Below are 11,541 nucleotides of genomic sequence, written 5' to 3'. Positions count from 1 at the left end.
AGTCAGAGGTCATGAGTTCTAATCCCAGCTCTACCGCTTGCTAGTTTTGTGGCTTTGGGCAAGTCAATCAACTTCTCTGTGTTTCAGTTACGTCATCTGTTAAATGGGGATTAAAACTGTGAGCCCCACGTGGGAAAACCTAATCACTTTGTATCCCCCAGCTCTTAGAACAGTGCTTTGCACATAGTAAATGCTTAAGAAATACCACCATTTATTTTTTTCTATGGTCCAAGCACTGTTCTAAGCACTGGGGTACATACATGGTAATCAGGTTGTACCACATGGGGCTCACAGTCTTAATCCCCACTTTACAGATGAGGTAACTGAGGCATAGAAAAGGTAAGTGATTTGCCCAAAGTCATACATCTGGCAAATGGCGGAGCTGGGATTAGAATCCATGACCTCTGACTCCCAAGCCCCTGCTCTTTTCACTAAGCCAAAAAGCCATTTCCTTCTGCCACTATGGCACAGTGCTGACTTCAGTTAGTAAGCCAGGCAAGGAACTGCTTCTGGGAATGGGAAATCGAGGGTTGGGCAGGGCCCTTCCTAAAGATGGCAGAAGCCAGGGTTACATGTCCCTCTGCTTTTCTATACGGTAATGATGGACGCTCTCTAAGAGTGAGATGTGTGTCAAAGTGCTCAACTGAGAGGCAGCTGCAGGGCAGTCATGGAAAATTGCTCCTCTGTTGCACAAAATGTTGCCCTTGACCATGTTACAGTTTTCCTTTAGATTCAAAGAAGAGTTCACTCTCTTTCCTTACAAAGCTTTGGCTCAATGAGAGCTCCCTTTTGATAGCTGCGGGACATGCAGATCTATCTCAGAATTGACTCCAAGCTTTCATATGGGATGCAATATTGTCTGAAGCTTTGTTTTACTGTGTCATTAAAAATGCCTCCTCTGCCTTCATTGCTTTTGATTTCTCAATTTCAGCTCTCCATAGAGCAGCTGTTTGGGTATCCTGATGCCTCTCATTCTCCTCACACAACCCAGTCGGCATAGATGTATTAGGACTAGTATAGCTTCGATACTAGGAGAATGACTACAATGCAGCAGGTCATTGTTCCTGATCTTTGCTTAACATTTGATATTGATGTTGGCCTGTAAGTGAAGCTGGTGGAATTGCTCAACCATATTTATTGAGCACTTGCTATGTGCAGAATACTGTATTAAGCATTTAGGAGAGTACAATGAAGCAATATAACAGAGTTGGTACACATGTTCCCAGATTCAGGCTGAGAACCCAAGTAATCTGATTCCCAGGCCCAGGCTCTATCCACTGGACCACATGGCATCTAGTTCCCAGGTCCTTAATCCCAACTCTGCCACTTGTTAGCTGAGTGACTTTGGGCAAGTCACTTAACTCCTCTGGGCCTCAGTTAACTCAACTGTTAAATGGGGATCAAGACTGTGAGCCCCAGGTGATGATATTATATCTATCCCAGCACTTAGAACAGTGCTTGGCACATAGTAAGCACTTAACAAATACTATTATTTTTATTATTCTTACTATTGTTCATCTTCTCCCATTCTCTTTTGGCTTCTACAGCTTGGTCTCTTGTGCTTTGTGTTAAGTCATGCATCTGCATCTGTGCTGGACCTGTCTCCTTCATTACAATGCAACTTCCTGAAACACCTCAACCCAGTACTCGCCCCACACTGGCCGCTCAGTCCCTGTGGCCCGTCTGACTGGCTGTAAAATAGATCAGGCAAGGCTATCTTCAGGGAATGGGGTCAGAGGGAGGTGTCGATCAAGCAGAGTGCAGACACCAGGATGGGTTCCTCCTCTCAATTCACACCCCTCAGATCAGGATGGATTAGCTCCTGTTAGTGCAGAAACCTCTGCAGACTGCATAACTCCACTCTGATGGCAGCAGCTGCCCCGGGACGCTTTGCTGAACTCCGCCGGGAGGGATTTGGCACCCAGCCCACGTTTTGCTTACCCAGGGTACTGTGTGGGGACTGGAAGAATAACACCGTTCTCCATCCCGCTCGAGCAAACACAGACCTGGCCACTTGTGGCAGCTGTGGTTAGTATGGACGATTGGCTAGGATGGATAAAAACAGATTTCCCAAACCAACTGTATTCAATGCAACATATTTTTCATATGTTTAATGGAACAGAAATTTTTATTTTAACAGACGTTTATGGGCATTACTAGTGTTCTGCAGAGGGAGCGGAGACCTGGTGGGGAGAGATAGCAGGTGTAGGAATCGCATTATTTTTATCATAAGATGAGGACTCTTTGAGATTTCCTCCCCAAGGCCCCCTTCTCCTCCTCCCCACTCAGAAATGGCAGTGATTATGGATGGAGAATCCTCCCCCACAAAGCTCCAGCTCAGTTAACCCTTCCTTGATAGGAATTCAGGCATTGAAGGTTCCATTATTTAATGTTAATGTATTGTTACTCCAGCGCCTGGCAAGAGGAGATCCAGACTTTTGGCATTATAACCCTAGGCAGAAGCCAAAGCAATAAAGAGGAGACAATTCTTCATTATCATCCCTGGAAGCTTCGCAGTAACTGAAAAAAGGTTTTGGGAGATAGGCAGAAAGCATGAAGTCAAAGTTATGATTTTAGTGACAAAAAAGCGAAGCTCATCTCCTCAAGCCCTGAGAAGTGAGTGGGAAGCTTCTCTATGTATGGAGGCTCAAATAATTCAGAGTTTATCACTCTCCCCCAGGACTCTATTTATCGCACAGGGTCCTAGGGAATGAGGTGAGGGCCAGAGAGAATAGAAAATCTTGAAGCCCCAGAACAGTCGTTCCCAGAGCCAAATAAGCACCACAGTACAAACCAAGCCTAAAATGCTATCTGTCAATCAAGTAAGCTGTGCTGATACCAGGATTCCTCACCAAAACAATGTGTGTGAATGCAGCAGGTCTGGTGGATAATATATATGTCCCCTATGCAAATTATGCCCCCAAAATGTAATTTTCTGCAGGATATTTCCTTTCAAAGCATAATGTGGCAATGTATATTCAAACACAGTTTGGGTGAGGCCTTTCAGGTAACATCATGTCTGCTTCCCAGGCTTCTGGAGCTTTGACAAAGCTATAAAGGGCAAAGAACGTTTTAGCTCACTTGTAAATACTGCCAGATAAAAAGATTCCACAATCTCATTCTATTGTTTAATATAAAGATCCTCACCATCTAACCTTTAATCACATTTAATGTAACATAACAGTAAAAAGTAAAATGTGGACTTAAAGGAAAACTCTGAACAAAGCCTTAATATTTTCCTAGTAACACAGAAGCAACATGGACTAATGCACTAAACAATAGCCTGGAAGTCAGAAGGACCTTTCATTCATTCATTCATTCATTCATTCATTCATATTTATTGAACGCTTACTATGTGCAGAGCACTGTACTAAGAGCTTGGAATGTACAAATCGGCAATAGATAGAGACAGTCCCTGCCCACTGATGGGCTTACAGTCTAATCGGGGGAGACAAAAACAATAGCAATAAATAGAATCAAGGGGATGTACATCTCATTAACAAAATAAATAGGGTAATAAAAAATATATACAATTGAGTGGATGAGCACAGTGCTGAGGGGAGGGTAAGAGGGAGGGGGAGGAGCAGAGGGAAAGGGGGGTAAAAAGAGGCTTAGCTGAGGGGAGGGTTAGAGGGGCAGCAGAGGGAGCAGAGGGAAAAGGGGAAGCTCAATGTGGGAAGGCCTCTTGGAGGACCTGAGCTCTAAGTAGAACTTTGAAAAGGGGAAGAGAATTAGTTTGGCAGAGGTGAGGAGGGAGGACATTCCAGGACAGTGGGAGGACGTGGCGGGATAGGTGAGAACGGGGGACGATGAGGAGGTGGACAGCAGAGGAGCGGAGCGTGCCGGGTGGGGAGTAGAAAGAGAGAAGGGAGGAGAGGTAGGAGGGGGCAAGGTAATGGAAAGCCTTGAAGCCTGAGAACCTGAGTTCTAATCCCTCACCTCCAATTGTCTGCTGTGTGACCTTGGGCAAACCACTTAACTTCGCCATGGCTCAGTTACCACATCTGTAAAATGAGGATTAAGATTGTGAGCCCCATGTGGGACAGGGACTATGTCCAACCCAATTTGCTTGTATCTACCCCAGTGCCCAGTACAGGGCCTGGCACATAGTAAATGCTTAACAAATCACATTATTATAAACATTTCTCTGAACTTTAATGTTACTCACTAAATATATCTCAGACAACATTTTCTGAGAGATGCTTGAAAATTGGAAAAGTACATCTGTATAATATTAGGCAAGGATCCCTAAAGATTTATGAATTTGGTTGTATTGAATTCCATCAAAATTTCTTTACTGGTAAATGGAACCCTGAAAGCTCCTGAGGATAAACTGTGTTGAGAAACAACAATAATTCATAATGTCTGAAATTCTACTTCAAATGTTTCTCTCACTTTCTAGTCAATTGATTTCTCTCTCTCCCTCTGTCCTCTGTCTCTCTTCTCCCACATGAACTCCACAAGTGAGAGAGTGAGGAACTGAACTGTTTGTCTTGTATTGATGTCAATGCTTAGTGGAGTCCATGGCAAATAGTAAGCTCCTAAAGTATATATACATCATAACTGCCTAACTTCCTCTTTCTCTCGCTTTCTCTCGCTTTCTCTCGCTTTCTCTCGCTTTCTCTCTCTCTTTCTCTTTCACTCACACACACACACACATACACACACACACATAAACTCACTCTTTTCTCCTTTTAGCCCCAACAAGAACATAAAGTAATTAAACATTCTCAGCCTCAAATCAATGTAGAACTTCAATTTGCATATTCTTTTCACTGGCTCTGTCACTGTAAATAGTACCTCCTGGAGCTTGTGAAAATATCACAGATGTTGAACAGGTGAGGTTTAAAAAAGTGGGATTTCATCTGAATAGTCTGTCAGTCCACAGACAGACAGAACCTATTTCTGACACCAGCTGGAGTAAGTGATTATTTAGATAACAAATTAAAACAAGCTTGGAAATTGGAAATTAAAGGAATTAAGCCATCTCAAATGAATGAGTAAGCCCCCACTTCTGAACATTTCTTCTACATTAGCCATAACCGTGAGGTCTTCATTAATAGAAATGGTTTTGCTGCCATCATCCACTAGAGGAGTGACTCAAGAGCCTATTAGACGTATGGCACTCTCAACCTGATAGAGACAACTTGTTCTTAATACAAGTGCTTTCTTGGGAACTTAAAAATTCTTTATGGATTCTTTTGCTTCCTGTGCATGTAGCCAATTGCAGTGTTCAAATTTCAAATGTTCATATATTTTCTGACTTTTACAGTGCTGGATAATTCCTGGATGATTACTGTTTTTAATAACCGTTTAATTACTGTATTAATCTGAGCTGTCCTTTTAGCTTCTGGAAAGCACTGAGGGACAGAGGTAAGAAATAAAGATGTGTTAGTTGCAAACCATTTCCACAAAACTTCTACACAATCTTTCCGGACTTGAAAGGTGTGAAGAAGCTTGGTCTTCAAAACTGAACTCCTTTTTCATTCAAAATCATCCCTTCCACCTAATTTTCCCATCACAGGTGGAACCGCCACATTTCTTCCCATCTCTCAAGTCCTAATCTTGGCATGATCCTCGACTCTGCCTTCATCTAACTCCTTATTCTCTCTGTTGTCAAATCCTGCCAATTCTTCCACTACATCATTTTCGAAATCCTCTCCATCGTCTCCATCCAAACAGCTAGCTTGTTGATCCAGGTGTTTGTCATATCCCACACCCTACTTCTGGCCTGGAAGTAGGCCATACACTCCAGGCCATACTTCAATCTGCTGCCCAGATTATTTTTCTAAAGAGAGCCATTCAGCCCATCTTTCCCCACTGCTTAAGAACCTCCAGTGATTGTCCATCCACCTCCACATCAAACAGAAATCCCTTTCCATTACCTTTAAAACTCTCAATCACCTTGCCTACTGCTATCTTACCGTGCTGATTTCCTACTACAATCTAGCATGATCACTTCACCCCTCTAACACTAACCCACTCACTGTAATAATAATAATAATAATGTTGGTATTTGTTAAGCGCTTACTATGTGCAGAGCACTGTTCTAAGCACTGGGGTAGATACAGGGTAATCAGGTTGTCCCACGTGGGGCTCACAGTCTTCATCCCCATTTGACAGATGAGGGGACTGAGGGCCAGAGAAGTTAACTGACTTGTCCACAATCACAGAGCTGACAGGTGGCAGAGCCGGGATTAGAACCCATGACCTCTGACTCCCAAGCCCGGGCTCTTTCCACTGAGCCACACTGCTTCACTGTACCTCCATCTTGTGTATCTTGTGTGACTCACTGTCAGCACTACCAACACTTCACATGCATCCTGTCCCTGGCCTGGAACATCACTCTCCCCACCTTCAAAACCTAATTATAGTCCCAACTCCTTCAAGAGTCCTTCCCAACTAAACCCTCATTTCTCCTACTGCCTCTCCCTTCTATATTGCCCTTGTACTTGGATTTGTGTCCTTAATTCACCCCACCCTTAGCCCCACAGCATTTATGTACTTATCTGTAACTTTTTAATGTCTATGTCTAGCTCCCTTTGTAGATTGTAAAGTCCTGTGGGTAAGGAACATGTCTACCAATTTATATGTGTAGTACTGAATATATAGTACCATGTACACAGCACTGTACTAAATGCTTGGGAGTATACTATATATACTATATATACTCCCAAGCATTTAGTACAGTGCTGTGTACATGGTAAGCACTCAATAAACATGATTAATTGATTGATTACTATTCATAATTTAATGTGTTGGGTTTGGGGTAACATTGAATTGAAGTAGTTTAGATTCCAAATAATTGAAAACAAGTTTTGTTCATTTTTTACACTGTATTTGGTCTAGATTTCCAAATAGAAATTTTATTAAGTAAATAACCTGCTACCTATTTGGCAAGCAAGCTCTACTTAAATTACCAAGAACCAAACACTCTGTTTATGATCAAGGTAAAGAAGAAGCTGGTGATCTACCTCTCTACCTCTCTTTTAGGGACTGGTAGACATATGCATGAGGAGCGAATCCCTAAAGCAAAGTACATTCCCCAGAGAAATTGGTGTTTCATTAGTGAAATCACAGCAGTATTGGGTGTGTTTGTTTGACTAGATGACTGCTATTACCACTTTCCTTTCATGCTGACTTTGATGGACAGGCTCTTCTTTAATGTACAAATAATCTTTATGACCCTGATAAGCAGGTCTGATGACACTCAGCTGAGTAATGTACCAGAACTGAAATTTCCATCTATTTGATGTTTTGCACGAGGGTTTTGATGAAGTTACTGTCACCTGCTATTAACTTAATATCAAATCTTAATGGGGTCCTTTTCTTCCCATCTTCACACTGTTGGGGTCCAAATTAATTACTAAGTAAAATTTCTGCCACATGAATCCTGACTTCAGAGGAAGGAAAATAATGTCTCCAACCTTGGATGAGAGCCAATTCAACACACAGCCACGTTAAAAAGAACGGTTGAAACTTCTTGTGGCCTGACAACTTTTAAAATGCAATGGAGGCCAGCTAGGTTATAGTACCAAACCACAAAACAGTTGTCCCCAGCTTCAGAGTCAGACATCTTAATTCTACCTTGAAGAGTCTTTGTAGGTCTTGCAGGGAACTTTAGTATCTAATTATCAAATTGCCATCATCATGTCATCATCGTTACCCATGTGAGATCATTTATACAACAGAATTGCAGGGGAGGAAATTCAGAAACACAGATTAAATCAAGACACAGGTTGACTAGAAGTTAAACCTTCTGTAGTTAAAGAACTTATGTTCCCCCAGCTGCATTTGGATCTTTCTCTGCCAAGGGGCTGCTCCTCTACAAAGCTTCTATAATCCAAGATTAGAAGAGTTTAGTCCTTTCAAAAGCATTGCTACTTATTTGGGGACTTTACCTTTCTCTCATTAAACTCACTCACTAGGGAACTCATCTGCTCAGCTAGCTCCACTGTACAGATTAATCCTAATTACTCTCCCCCATTTTCAAAGCCTTATTGAAGATACATCTTGTCCAAGAGGCCTTCTCTGGCTAAGCCCTCCTTTCCTCTTCTCCCACTCTTCTCATCACCCTGACTTGCTCACTTTATTTATCCCCTGTTCCAGTTCCACAGCACTTATGTACATATCTGTAATTTATTCATTTATATGAATGCCCATCTTCCCCTCTAGACTCTAAGCTCACTTGGGCAGGGAATGTGTTTGTTTATTGTTATACTGTACTCTCCTAAGTGCTTAGTACAGAGTTCAGCACACAGTAAGTACTCAATAAATATCACAGACTGACAGACTGACTGACCAAATATAACTGACCAAGCCCAACCTTTTTGCCCAGCTACACAATATAACATGGGATTTCAAGAAAGTGGCTGAGATTCTATTTTTACCAAAAGTTAACGAGAGTGTTCTGCAGTTATAATTGTACTTACTAAGCACCTGTGCGCAAAGCACTGTAACCTGAAATTTTCAGTATCTTGTATCGAGAAACAGTGTGGCTTATTGGAAATATCACGGGCCCGGGCGTCCTGTGTTCTAGTCTAAACTTGGCCCCCTCTAGATGGCAAGCTTGTTTTGGGCAGAGAATCTGTCTGTTATATTGTTACACTACTCTCCCAAGCACTTATTACAGTCTTCTGCACACAATAAGTGCACAATAAATACAAGTGACTGACTGATTGGCTGATTTACCTGCAGTATGACCTGGGGTAAGTCAGTTAACTTCCCTGTACCACAGTTTCCTCACCTATAAAATGGGGACTCAATGATATTTTTCCCCCTCTCACGTAGACTGTGAGCTCATTGTGGGACAGGGACTGTGTCCAACCTGATTATCTTACACTTGTTCCAGAGCTTACTATAGTGTTTGGCACACAGTATCTGTTTAATAAAAACCACAATTATCATTTTTATTATCTTGCTGGGAATTGTCCAGAATGTACACCCGGAATTTCGCAAACATTTTCTGTAGCTTTGGCTCCCTCAGGTCAGGACGGCCAGCACGTGTGCTGCATCTGCTGGAAATCCAGGTTCCAAGTTGGCTAGGCTCTACCAGGGAGAAGCAGAGCCCAGGACAGTAGCATTTATTACAATCAGGGACAGATCTGGGCAGGAAATAAGCTCTGGACAAACCAGAAGTGCCTCATTTTTGGAGGGTGCTGCCAGGAACATGCCATTGTCCCCATGGACTGCTGGGTTGCTGGAAACAAAAAGGGATCCAAACATTATGGTTCACAAGTACAAAGGCTCAAGTACAAATTGCCTCACTCTCACACACAAAATCTCACCATCAGTCACATGCGTACACACACACATGCATGCACACATTCATCGAAGATTGTTATCCATTTGAACATTTGCAATTTGTAAAATGCAAATTCCACTGCACAAAAATCTAACCCCACTCATTTGGGCAAAATGGATCTGGATGCAAAATATCTGTAGCCTCCATTGGCAAAGACATTCCTGTTTAATAAGGAAGGAAGGAAGAAAAGGGGGAATAAAACCAGAGAAATAAACAATCTTCTATTGAAAAAAACACTTTTTCTAAGGGGCTCTGTTTAAAAACGCATCTTGTATTTTGATGTCTGAAGTTACTCCTTGGATATAAAGATATTGATCCGATATACAAACTCTGTATCAGGATATTTATTTCTCTTTCCCACAACCCAGCCAGCTTCTCTTGGTGTGACAATCCCTTTTTTGGGTGTGTTGTTCTTGTTGGAGGCTAGAATGGAGAGACAAGACAGGAATGAGAGGCTTCTAAAGCATGAATCCACAGACTCAATTGGTGATTTGGGGAAATTCAATTAACCACTCTGTGCATCATCTTCTTCTCCACATGTCACTGGGAATAATAATTTTTGCCTTCTACCACACAGGTTCCATTGTGATGACTAAAAAGGAAGCAGCATGGCCTAGTGGATTGAGCATGGGCCTGGGATTCAGAGGATCGGGGTTCTAATCTCAGCTCTGCTGCTTGTCTGCTATTTGACCTTGGGCCAATCACTTCACTTCTCTGTTCCTCAGTTATCCTGTCTGTAAAATTGACATTAGGACTGTGAGTCCCATGTGAGACAGGGACTAAGTCCAAACTGATTACCTTATATTTACCCCAGCACTTAGTACAGTGCCTGGCACATAGTAAGCACTTAAATATCATTTAAAAATAATAATAATAATAATGATAATAATGAGGCAATATCTGTCAAAAGGATGACTTGCTGGAGTGAAAGGCATCTGTATGTGTGCAAAGTAGCATCATTCTTTCACCAGTGGCACATCTCAAAGCAAACTCTACATCCCACTTGGGACACCGATCATCATAGACCATCTGACCACATGACCAAGTCTGGGTTGTTATGACAGTATGTAGCAACCTGCAGCAACTGCTTGGAAGAGATAATATGAAGTGTTACAGTAAATGGGATTAGTCCAACCACTGTACTGCACTGGGAAGAAAGGTCTATCAGATAGAAATTATTAAAATATTGGCACAGACAGGAGAAGCCTAGAATACGGTGTGACTACAGTATAGTCAGGCGATCACTAGTCACAGTCAGTCAACAAGAGTTAAAATCATCAGGTGTCTAGCACTGAGATAGGGGGCTTGCTAAGGAGTGGTCCTCTTTCCTCCACCACCCTTGAGAAGCTCTTGACTATTAGGAAAGGCAAATCAGGTAGATGAACCGTTCATACAAATAAATACAGTGATTTCAAAAGCAAAGTGACAGGGAGGGGTGGGTTATGCTGCTGGGTTGCAGAATGGGTGGGGTTAATCAGAAAAAACTTCTGGAGGTAGAGATACTTTAGTGTGATTTAAAAGAGGGGCTGGAAGAGCTTGCGTAGACTGGAAAAAGAAGGTTTTCCCCTGCAATGGGGACTGCTTAAGCAGGAGCTCAGAATCGGAAGAAGAATCATTCAAGGAAGGCTGGATCAGAGAATATGACTTGGAGCATAAGACTTCCTTTCTATTTTTGAGGTAAAATTAAAGATGAAGTATAATGTGCCTCTAACTCAATGATAACTAATTAGGATATTTTGTCTTGAAAATGGAACTCCAGGACTAGTTAGTCATAAAGGCACAAATGCGCCAACATTATCCTGAAACAGAACAAGGACTTGTGTTTGAATAGCTGCACAGCCCATGATCCTTTTTCCACATGGTGTGCTTTGATCGGTTCAGGCTAAGAAATTTATAGGGAGTGAAGTTAGTACAAGGATAATAAAGTTGACACAAAGTTCTATACCCTTACCAATTGTATTAAGGGATAAAATTGATACAAGTGGATTAATATTCATTGAGCACCTTCAGGTTTTTAAGGTCCTTTCAGTTCTCTTTGGCATTCTTTGTGACTACCAGTATATTATTTGCCCAATATTAAGCTATGTAAAATGATGAGGATTTATAAGGGGCTTCACTTTACAAGGACCAACCTGTCCAAATACTATGACTCCAGTTATTATTTTTGATTTCTGATCAACTAGGAGCAAAACTTGGGTTCATGAAGAGCAGAAGGGGTAGATGTCATTAAGGAGAAA

This window comes from Ornithorhynchus anatinus, chromosome 3 (assembly GCF_004115215.2).
Source record: "Ornithorhynchus anatinus isolate Pmale09 chromosome 3, mOrnAna1.pri.v4, whole genome shotgun sequence".
Taxonomy (NCBI): Eukaryota; Metazoa; Chordata; class Mammalia; order Monotremata; family Ornithorhynchidae; genus Ornithorhynchus; species Ornithorhynchus anatinus.
Note: the sequence above shows the minus strand (reverse complement) of the source record.